Consider the following 10,081-nt stretch of genomic DNA (forward strand, 5'->3'; position numbering starts at 1 on the left):
ACAAAAAGACCACCTAAGAAAGAAAAAAAAATCTTTCAATCTGGCTGCTATTCACTCATTAAAAAAAAAAAAAACCTTTGCTTCCAATTCTCAATTTATAAGCCATCCAAATATATGATAATTGACAAAGAACTTACATCATTCTATGGTTGTAGCTTTTGGCAATATATGTCAAATAATCTTTCCAAATATAGTATAAAACTATATGCTCTGGTAGATGCAAAGACATCTTACACCATTGAATTTAGAAATTTATTCTGGAACTAAGCCACCAGGTCTTTACTCACGCACAAATGAACCATGTGGCACTGTGAACGGATTAATTGTATTTATTTCAGAAAAGTAACCATTCAACAGTAACCAATGTTGTCACATTCAACAGTAGGTTCCCTAATTACTCATTGATGTTACATTTGCTAAAAGAACACCAGTTGACCAGCACAGGAACTATTCACAAGAACAAAGTGGAGAATCTTGAAAAAAAATGTTACAAGTTCACAATAGAGACTTATATAGTACTATATTTGAATTTCAGAAAGACATATGGCAAAGAAAATGTAGTTTTGATATTGTCAGTTTTCCACCATGATGGTAAGATTGATAATGAAATCAGATATTGTGGTACACACTTGTAATCACAGCACTCTGGAGACAGAGGCAGAAATATCTTGCTAGTTTAAGGTCAGCCTGTACTATGTAGGAGTTCCAGGCTATCCTAGACTACATAATAAGGCCTTGTCTCAAAAAAAAATGATTGATAGTGACTCCTCTCAACACAAATGAAGCCAGCAATAGTCACATTTTACAATAAAAAAAGGCAAAGTAGATGTTGTCGACAAGTTATACAGCAACTATGATGTCACTAGAAACCCAAAACATTGGGCAATGGTTTTGTTTTACTGATCTTAAACATGTCAGGCATAAACAGCTTCATAGTTTATAAACATAAAATATCACACAGAAATTTTCTTAAAGAATTAAGACTGGAATTGATAAAAGATCAATTATAATACAGGAAGAACAATATATATCTGCCCAAAAAGTTCTACAAAGAATTCTGGAGCAGACCAGTGAGCAGACAAGTGAAACATCACAAGAATATCCTAAGAAAACAGGAAGAACAACAAGAAGTCAAGTATACCCTACCAAAGAAGACAGGAAAACAAAACACATGTTCTATCAGTGTAACCAACAGTTGTATATGGAACATGCTGTTCTCATGTGACAAAACTGCCTTAAGTGTGATGCTTGAAGTAAAGATTACATTTCAGTTTCAATTACATTTTCATTGTAGTTCACGTAGGAAGTTATTTCTATTCTTTAGACAGTAAAAAAAACAAACAGTTGATATTGAAAATATTGATATTCTAAACACTCACTACATAGTTGATATTGGAGTTTATTGATATTCTGTTTTTCTACTAGGCGCACATTGTATAAGAACCTCCTGATGAAACAAGAAGGGCAGAGTGATGACAAGTAAGCTCTGCCAAAAAAGAGCGAAACGTAAACCACATGTGCTATCAGCATAAGCAATAACTCTATGTAACATGCTATTTTCATTCGTGAAAATGCCTTAGGTGTGATCACTTAACCAAAGATTGAGTTTTGGTAGTTTTTGTTTTGTTTTGCTTTTATTATATTTCAAACTGGAATTTATTTATTTGTTTCTTCATTTTAAAGAGGTTAAAATACAACAAAACAGTAAAAAGAAAGCAGCAATAAAACTATACAAGATTTCAAAACAAGATATAAAAATTAACAATGGTCACTATATTGCATAGTGTTATCTTCGAAACAGTCATTCAGATTACAAGATACAGGTGTATAATATAGATCAAACAATATAAGCACTCACATTTTCTTCCCATGAATTACTAGTCATAGGAGTACCATTATCCTATCATATATACATCCGTACTGTTTTTCCCCATTCCAGTTGTTCGTTCCCTTTGAGCAATTTGTTTCCCTTTCACAATATCTATTGTATATTTAGGATCTTATTTACTCTTTCAGTTTCATACACTAGGGAGAAAATACAGCATTTACACATGTGAGTCTGACTTATTTCACTTACGAGTATGTTTTCTAATTGCATCCATTTACCTATACAAGCTTAGAATTGATCTTTCTTTACAGCTGAGTAGTACTCCATTGTATAAAATACCACATCTTTTTATACATTTTTCAATGAGTGGGCATTTGAGTTGTTTCCAAGACTTAGATATTACAAATTGTGCTGCTATAAACATACATGCACATATATCACTATGATATGATGTTTTTAATTCCTCTGGTAAAATACCCAGAAAGGAAATAGCTAGGTTGAGGGGGACCTCTAATTCTAGTATTTTGAGGAATCTTCACATTGATTTCCACAGTGGTTGCACTAGTCTACACTCCCACCAGCAGTGGAGAAGTGTTCCGTTCTCTCCACAGCACCACCTACATTTGTTACTGGTTGATCTTTTGATGACAGCCACTTTTTCTGGAGTGAGGTGAAATCTCGGTGTTCTTTTAATTTGAATTTTCATATGACCAATGATGTTGAACATCTTTCATATATTTATTTTCCATTCATATTTCTTAATCTGAGAAGTGTGCATTCATCTTAAATACTCATTTTTGGATTGGGTCTTAGAATTTTGGGGGTGTGATTTTTTTAACTCTTTATATGTTATAGATATAAGTCTTTTATCTGTGGGCCAGCTGGCTAAGAGTTTTTTCCCAATTTGTGGATTTTCTTTCCACTTCGTTGATCTCTTTTGACATGCAAAATTTCCTTAGTAAGACAGGATCCCAGATGTTGATTCTTTGAAGGATTTCCCATACAGTTTGGTTTTTGTTCATGAACTCTCTGTCTACTCCTATGTCTTCAAGATTTCTACTATTTTGTCTTCCAGTAGATTTAGTGTTTCTGTTTTAAGGTTTAGATCTTTGATTCATCTTGATTTAACTTAGTGCATGTTGCATAACATGGGTCTAGCTTTACTCTTCAGACTATGGAAAGCCAGTTTTTCCTAGTATCACTTTTTTACTTTAAAGAGAATAAAGCAAAACCAAATAAAGCAAATGAGAACAGAACGCTCCGAATGATACAGGACTTCAAAACAACAGGAAATCAATAATGGCTACCATAATTCCTCTATTTTCTTCAAAATAGCTGTCCATACCATCATACACAAAGTCAAAGAAAACAAAATAGAACAAAATCAATCAAAGCAAAAGAGTAAAAGCATTACAGGACTTCAAATCAAGATGAAGTCCTGTAATTCTTTCAGGATTTATTTTATTGTATTTTTTAAAGGGGGAAAAACCAAGCCAAACCAAACAAAAATCCAAGATAAACAAGAAACAAGAGAGAAATAAACAAAAAATGATACAAAATCCCAAAACAGTAACAACAGAGAGAAATAAACAAAAAATGATACAAAATCCCAAAACAGTAACAACTTGGGGTTTCAAAATAAGGTGGTAGAAGTTGACAAACTTTGTTATTTCCAGCCCCACTTATTAAAGAGGCTGACTTTCTTCCAGTGAACATGTTTGACTCTTTTGTCAGTGATACAGTGGCTAAGTTTTTTATTGTGTCCAAATCTTCTTATCTGTTGTATTGATTCTCAGGTCTGGTTTTTACCAGTACCATACTGATTTGATCACACTAGGTTTGTAGTATAATTTTAAGTTAGGCATTGTGATGCCTCCTGCCTTGCCTTTATTGCCCAAGATTATCTTTGATATTCTAGGTCTCTTCTGGTTCTGAATGAAATTTAGAAATATTTTTTTTTCATATAGAATGGAACAGAGTCTAATCAGTCAAAACAAGATCGTGGGAGTACTACAGGACTTCAAAACAAGTTAATAGGAAATCGAAAAGAGTTACTATTTATATATCCTAATTTTTTTGAATTTTTTCTTTAATTCAGACAAACATAAGAAATGACTAAATATAGCTGACTTTATCAATGTTTTTGGAACATTGAACACAGCTGTTTGCAGTCTCCCTGTTTGAATGTCCACCTTGTGTTCTTTGATACTGTGATTTGAGGAACTATTTTCAAGAAGATAGTGTGTAATCTACTAGCAGGTAATTTCTTACTGTTATGTTTTTTTGTTTTGTTTTGTTTTGTTTTGTAGTTCTGTATTGCGTGTACCCTTACGCCGCTTTGGTTTGTTTTGTGTTTTTCTCTTTTTCCTCTTAAATAAAAAAAAAAAAAGGGAAAAAAAAAGAAATATTTTTTTTCAAAATATGTAAGGAATTCTAATGGTATTTTGATTGGGATTGTATTAAATCTGTATAGAAATTTGGAAATATTTTAAAAAAACAAACATTTTAAAAATGTTTGTTCTTTCTATCCATGAAAGAATGCTTTTCCATTTTCTGAAATTATCTTTGATTTCTTTTTTCACAGTACTGTTATTTTCAATGTGTAGATATTTTATGTCCTTTGTTAGATTGATTCCTAAGTATTTCATTTTGTGGGGAGGGGGACACTATCATGAAGGGTATGGTTTCTCTAATATCTCTCTCAGTGAGTTTGTTGTTTCTGTGTAGGAATGCTATTGATTTTTGAGTGTTGACTTTGAACCCAGCTTTGACACCGAATTTGGTTATTAAATCTATAAGATTTTCAATGGAGTTTTGGGGATCTTCTAAGTAGAGTATCATATCACCTGCAAATACTGACACTTTAACTTCTTTTTCCTATCCGTATTCCTTTTATTTCTCTCTCTTGTCTAATTGCTACAGTTAATGTCTCCAGAACTCTATTGAGTAGGAGCAGTGATAGTGGACATCCTTGTCTTATATCTGATTTTAGTGTGAAAGCTTTCAGTTTTTGTCAATTTAATATAATGTTGGCTATTGGTTTGTCAGAGATGGCTTTTATCAGATTGAGGTAAAGACCATCTATTCCAATTTTCTGTAGAACTTTTATCATGAATGTGTGCTGGATTTCATCAAAGGTTTTTCTATATCTATTGAGACGACCATGTGATTTTTGTCTTTAGCTCTGTTGCTATAGTGTGCTATATTTATTGATTGCTGTATGTTGAATCATCTCTCAATCCCTGGGGTGAATCCAACTTGGTCATGAGATATAATCTTCTTGATGGTTTGCTGCATTCTATTTGCTACTATTCTATTGGTAATTTTTGTATCTGGGTTCATTAGTGAGATTGGCTTGTAGTTTTCTCTTCTGGCTGAGTCTTTCTCGGATTTTGGCATCAGGGTAATATTTGCCTCCCAAAATGAATTAGGGAGAATTGATTCCCTTTCAATTTCATTAAAGAGTTTGAAGAGTATTGACATTAAATCATCCCTAAATTTCTTGTAGAATTCAGCAGTGAATCCATCAGGACCTGGCCTTTTTTTGTTGTTGCTGGTGGTAAGTTTTTAATTATGTTTTCAAATTCATTAATTTATATTGGATTATTCAGAAGTTTTATAGCCTCTTAAACCAACTTTGATAATTCATACGTTTCCAGGAATCTGTCCATTTCATCTGTGTTTTCAATCCTGTGAGAATAAAGATTTTCAAAGTAAGTATTGATGATCTTCTGTATTTCCATAGGATCTATAGTGATTTCATTTGTCTCAATCTTTATTGCATGAATTTGAGTTTTTTCTTTCCTTTTATTGAAAGTTTTTTCTGTTGTCCTTTTTAGATTGTGTAAGCAAATGAACAGCTTATATTTAAAATGTTGAGGTTCATTCTAAACACTCATTATATATTAAAAATTTAATATTTTGGTTTCTTGGTATTTAATATTTTATTTTCCTGTTAAGTATACATTGTTTAATATAATAAAACTCATAAAAGTAAAATAAACAATTCATCAATATAAATACTCCTAAAAAGTAAATTTGAGTATTATACACCCACTTTACACTTCTTTTTAGGAAGTTTACCCTGAAGCCTTAAGGACTTCTACCAAATATCATATGAATGATCTTAGAAGTAGAACTTGGAAGTAGCCTCCTAATTAAGCTTTCAAAAAACTGAAGCTTTGGCTACCATCTTGGTTATAACTTCATGGAAGATCCTAAGCTAGACCTACCTAGCAGAGTACTTCTCAAACTTCTGAATTAAAAATTTTAAGATGGACTGTGTTTGTTGTTTTAAGCTAAGCACTTATTATTATGTTATTATGTTATGTAGCATTCAGTAATCCACATAGACAATGAAAGCAATCCTACATGTATCAAACCAGGTATGTGAATTTATAGAAAAAATAGGAACTTCTATATTTGAATTAGTTGGTAAATAATGAAGAATGCCTGACAAAGTAATACATATTCAAGTTTCAGTGGGCATGTGTTATTGTGGTTATTATCCCTCTTCAAGGTCAGTCTTAGAGACTAGATCTATGTATACATAGATATACATACATTTACATGGTTTTCAAAAAAAGAAATACAGGCCTGATGATATAACACAGATGTGCAACTCCTGCCTGGAAAGCGCAAGGTCCTGAGTTCGACTTCCAGTACTGGAAAAAAAAAAAAAAAGAAACAAAGAAAGATAATTATCTCATTTACAACAGGGACAAAATTGGATGTTATTATGTCAAGTAAAATAAGCCTGACACAGAAAGACAAGTACTGTATGTTCTAAAAAAGTTGATCTCATAGAAGTGGAGGGTAGAATATTGGTTACCAAGGGTCGTGGAATGATGGAGGAAGGTTAATCAATATGATATTACATTAGAGTTAGGTAGGAGCAAAAAATCCTGATTTGTTATTATATAATAGGTTAACTGTAAATGACAGTATTACATTGTACATTTTAAAAGATCAGAAATAAAGATTTTGAAGTTTGTATCATATTGTATAATGTTTTAGGAAATGTATATTTAACCTGATTTAAAATTACACAGTATACATATTTGCAGAAGCATTACAAGTAAATATATCAATATGTACAAACTTATGCTTTATGTATCAGTTATATAAATGTAATATAAATTTGAATAATAAATATTAATTCCATCTAAAATGTTTTTGTTTCATTTTCCACTGCTACAACAGAATACAAGAAATTTTATAAAGAAAAGATGTATATTTATCTCACAGCTTAAGATGGGAAATTGCCAACAGCATTGTTTTGGCTCTACCAAGAGCCATCCTTGCCTTGGCACAGCAGGTGACATCATAGTGGGAATACATATGAAAGGGAGAGATCACATAGTAAGAAAGGAAGCTAGTGATTTTAAACAACGCTTACTCTTGCGTTAACTCACCATAGCCCTACAAAAACCACGTTAATCCCTTCTGAGGTCAGTACAATCAAGGATCTAATTGTATTACACCAAACCCCATCGCTCAGAGGTTCCACTATATTGCTACATTGCCACACTGAGCTGCTAAAATATCAGCTCCCGTGAGATGTACTCAATCCATATCTCTAATGCTTTCACAGCAAAGTTGAAACTGGTACTTTACCAATAAACTGAGCACCAGTTGGGTGTAGTGGTGCATGCCTGTAATCCCAGCACTTGGGAGACTGAGACAGGAGGATTGCCTCAAGTTCAAGGCCAGCCTGGGCTACATAGTGAGACTCTACCTAAAAAAAAAAAAAAAAAACCTGAGCACCAAAACCCAGTCAAGCTCATAAATGAAATTGACAATTATAATATGAAGTTCTCTTAAATTATTTATCACTCATTAAAATACCAAAATCTACAGTTTATTTCTTTTCATTGATTTTGAAAAGCCCTTAGCCATTACCCTCTAGAAACATAAAAATACAGTTGCTGTTTTACTTTCTTGCTCTAACTGACATGAGACTCCATTTTAAAATGTAAACAAATGTTAGACTTTGTCATTGAATCACCTATGTCTTTTATATTCTACTTTTTGCATTCATGCTTTAAATTATTTTCTCTCTCTGCTCTTCAATCTACGTATTTAATATGACCTGTTTTTGAAAATAACTCCATCTGCATCTAATCTGCTGTTAAGCTCATCTTTTGAAATCTTAATGTTGTTCATTGTATTTTTCATGTTAAAAATTGTATTTGGTTTTTTTCATGTTTTCCAGTTTTCTATTTGTAGTTGCTTAGTAACTGTTGATCAATTTAAACACCAGCTGAACTGAATCAGCGTGGTGCTGAGCGTAGATGGTCCAGCTGAGAAAAGTTACCAACATAAAAAGGAGACCTGGAGAGGAAGAGTAGCATTGTAAGTTCTCCTAAGTGTTGTCATTCGGAGCTGTTGATTCTCCTGGAGGAGCTTGTCATGCTGGCTCCCCTGTTACAAACTCAGCTTTTATCATTGAAGGAGCTTGGGACCTTGTCACTGAGAGTTGCTGCAGTCCACCTTGGGGGAGCTTGTGCCCTTACTTTAAGCATTGCTTCCTGTCTCCGGAAGGAGAAGATATGTGTTATTTAGTCTCCAGGAGAAGCTTGTCGCGCTGGCTTCTTGATGTGTATTTGGCTGTTTTCATCATCAGAGGAGCTCAGGACCTCATTGTTGCAGAGGATGGCTGTGGTACTATTCAGAGGAGCCCTGATCCTTATTTTGAGTGTTGCATCTTGGCTCCCCTGCAGAACCCTCAACCTACTGGCACAGATCCTTCACCCCGCTGGCACAGACTTTCTAGCTTCCAAAGCTGCCCTTTGGGCCTCCCCAGCACAATTCCATGAAATAGATTGCATGAATCATTGTCATAAACTCTAGGTTTTCCTCTGAACTCATGTGGGTTATTGCTATGGGATCCAGGCCCTTGGCTGGATTTTCTAGGTCTTCAATGTTGTGGACAGATTTTCTGTACTTTCTTTGTATTTGACCCCTTGGGTGACCACTATAAATGATACTATAAATTTTGTGTCCTGTATGTGATTGTTCTCTTTGCAACCCCTTACTACAGCACTATTTGTTTTCTGTTTATATTTCTTGATCACAATATTTATGGTTATTTTAAAGTTTGGTTTTTCAGGATTATATAATCAGAAATTTCTGTATTTCTGTTGCCAAATAGTCTTCTCCTTTCATCCCCATCTTATCTTTATGTGTGTGCGTGTGCCTGTATGTATGAGCAATGACTGTTATACACTAAAATGATTGAAAAACATATCGAGGCTTGAGATGATGTTATCTCTTTGCTTCGAGCAAACTATCACTTGTTTCTGGAAGAATGATCAAGTTGCACTAATTACAGAGTTTGAAATTATTTCAAGAGCATATTTGTATCTTGATGAACTCAGTATTTCTGGGTTAATCCAAGTGATGTCACTTTTGTATCTCTACAAGGCTTTCTGTTATTTACTGGGCCCTACACTGTAGCCCTGTAAATCACGCTCACCTTCTTAGGCTGCCAATATCCTTCTCTAGAAGCAGAGGTTAAAAATAAAACTGCCCCAAAGTAAAGCTCATTTTAGCACTTCCTTCCTTCTCGCAACTCTTGACTATATAATTCTTCAATAGCAGTTAGCGTTTGTCATAAATAAAAGATGCTAAGCCTTTTTGTTTCGGTGTTGTACTTGTTTTCAATAGGAGGGTTGGTCAGTATTAACTAGATTGATACTAGAGAAAGTGAAAAATTTCCTAAATTGAACTTGAATGAGAAATTAAAAACTTCATTCACCTGGTATGATAAAACTGGATTGTATTTTGTTTTCCCTGACTTAAAATTCCATAATCTCCCAAAATTAGACAAAGAGAAAAAGAAGAAAGGCTAAAAATGAGGAACAATGTCCACTCTGGATAACAGAGTTTCTGAACAATCAATAACTAAGTAATTTTACATTGATACCACAATGAGCATATATTAATTTATAGTAATCACTATGATGATAATGATTTCTACATTTTTTGTTTTATTTCCAAACCTTTTATAAATTAATTCCTTCTTTCTCCTGATCCAAAATACCACTGCCATTGTTGTCACACATCACGTTTTCATTTATGATTAGCTCTAGTCCATTCATTCATTTTTTTCTCTTATGTGTGAATATTCTATTTCCAATATTACAGAGCTTTTGTTTATATCTTTATAATATGCCTTGGAAAATAGTAACTAAAATAGGATCTTCTTTTCAAATCATTTCAATAATTCTTCACCTGTTTTCTGTGCATCTG

This window comes from Cavia porcellus, unplaced genomic scaffold (genome assembly GCF_034190915.1).
Source record: "Cavia porcellus strain 051 isolate PalLab524CR breed Dunkin Hartley unplaced genomic scaffold, mCavPor4.1 scaffold_3, whole genome shotgun sequence".
Taxonomy (NCBI): domain Eukaryota; kingdom Metazoa; phylum Chordata; class Mammalia; order Rodentia; family Caviidae; genus Cavia; species Cavia porcellus.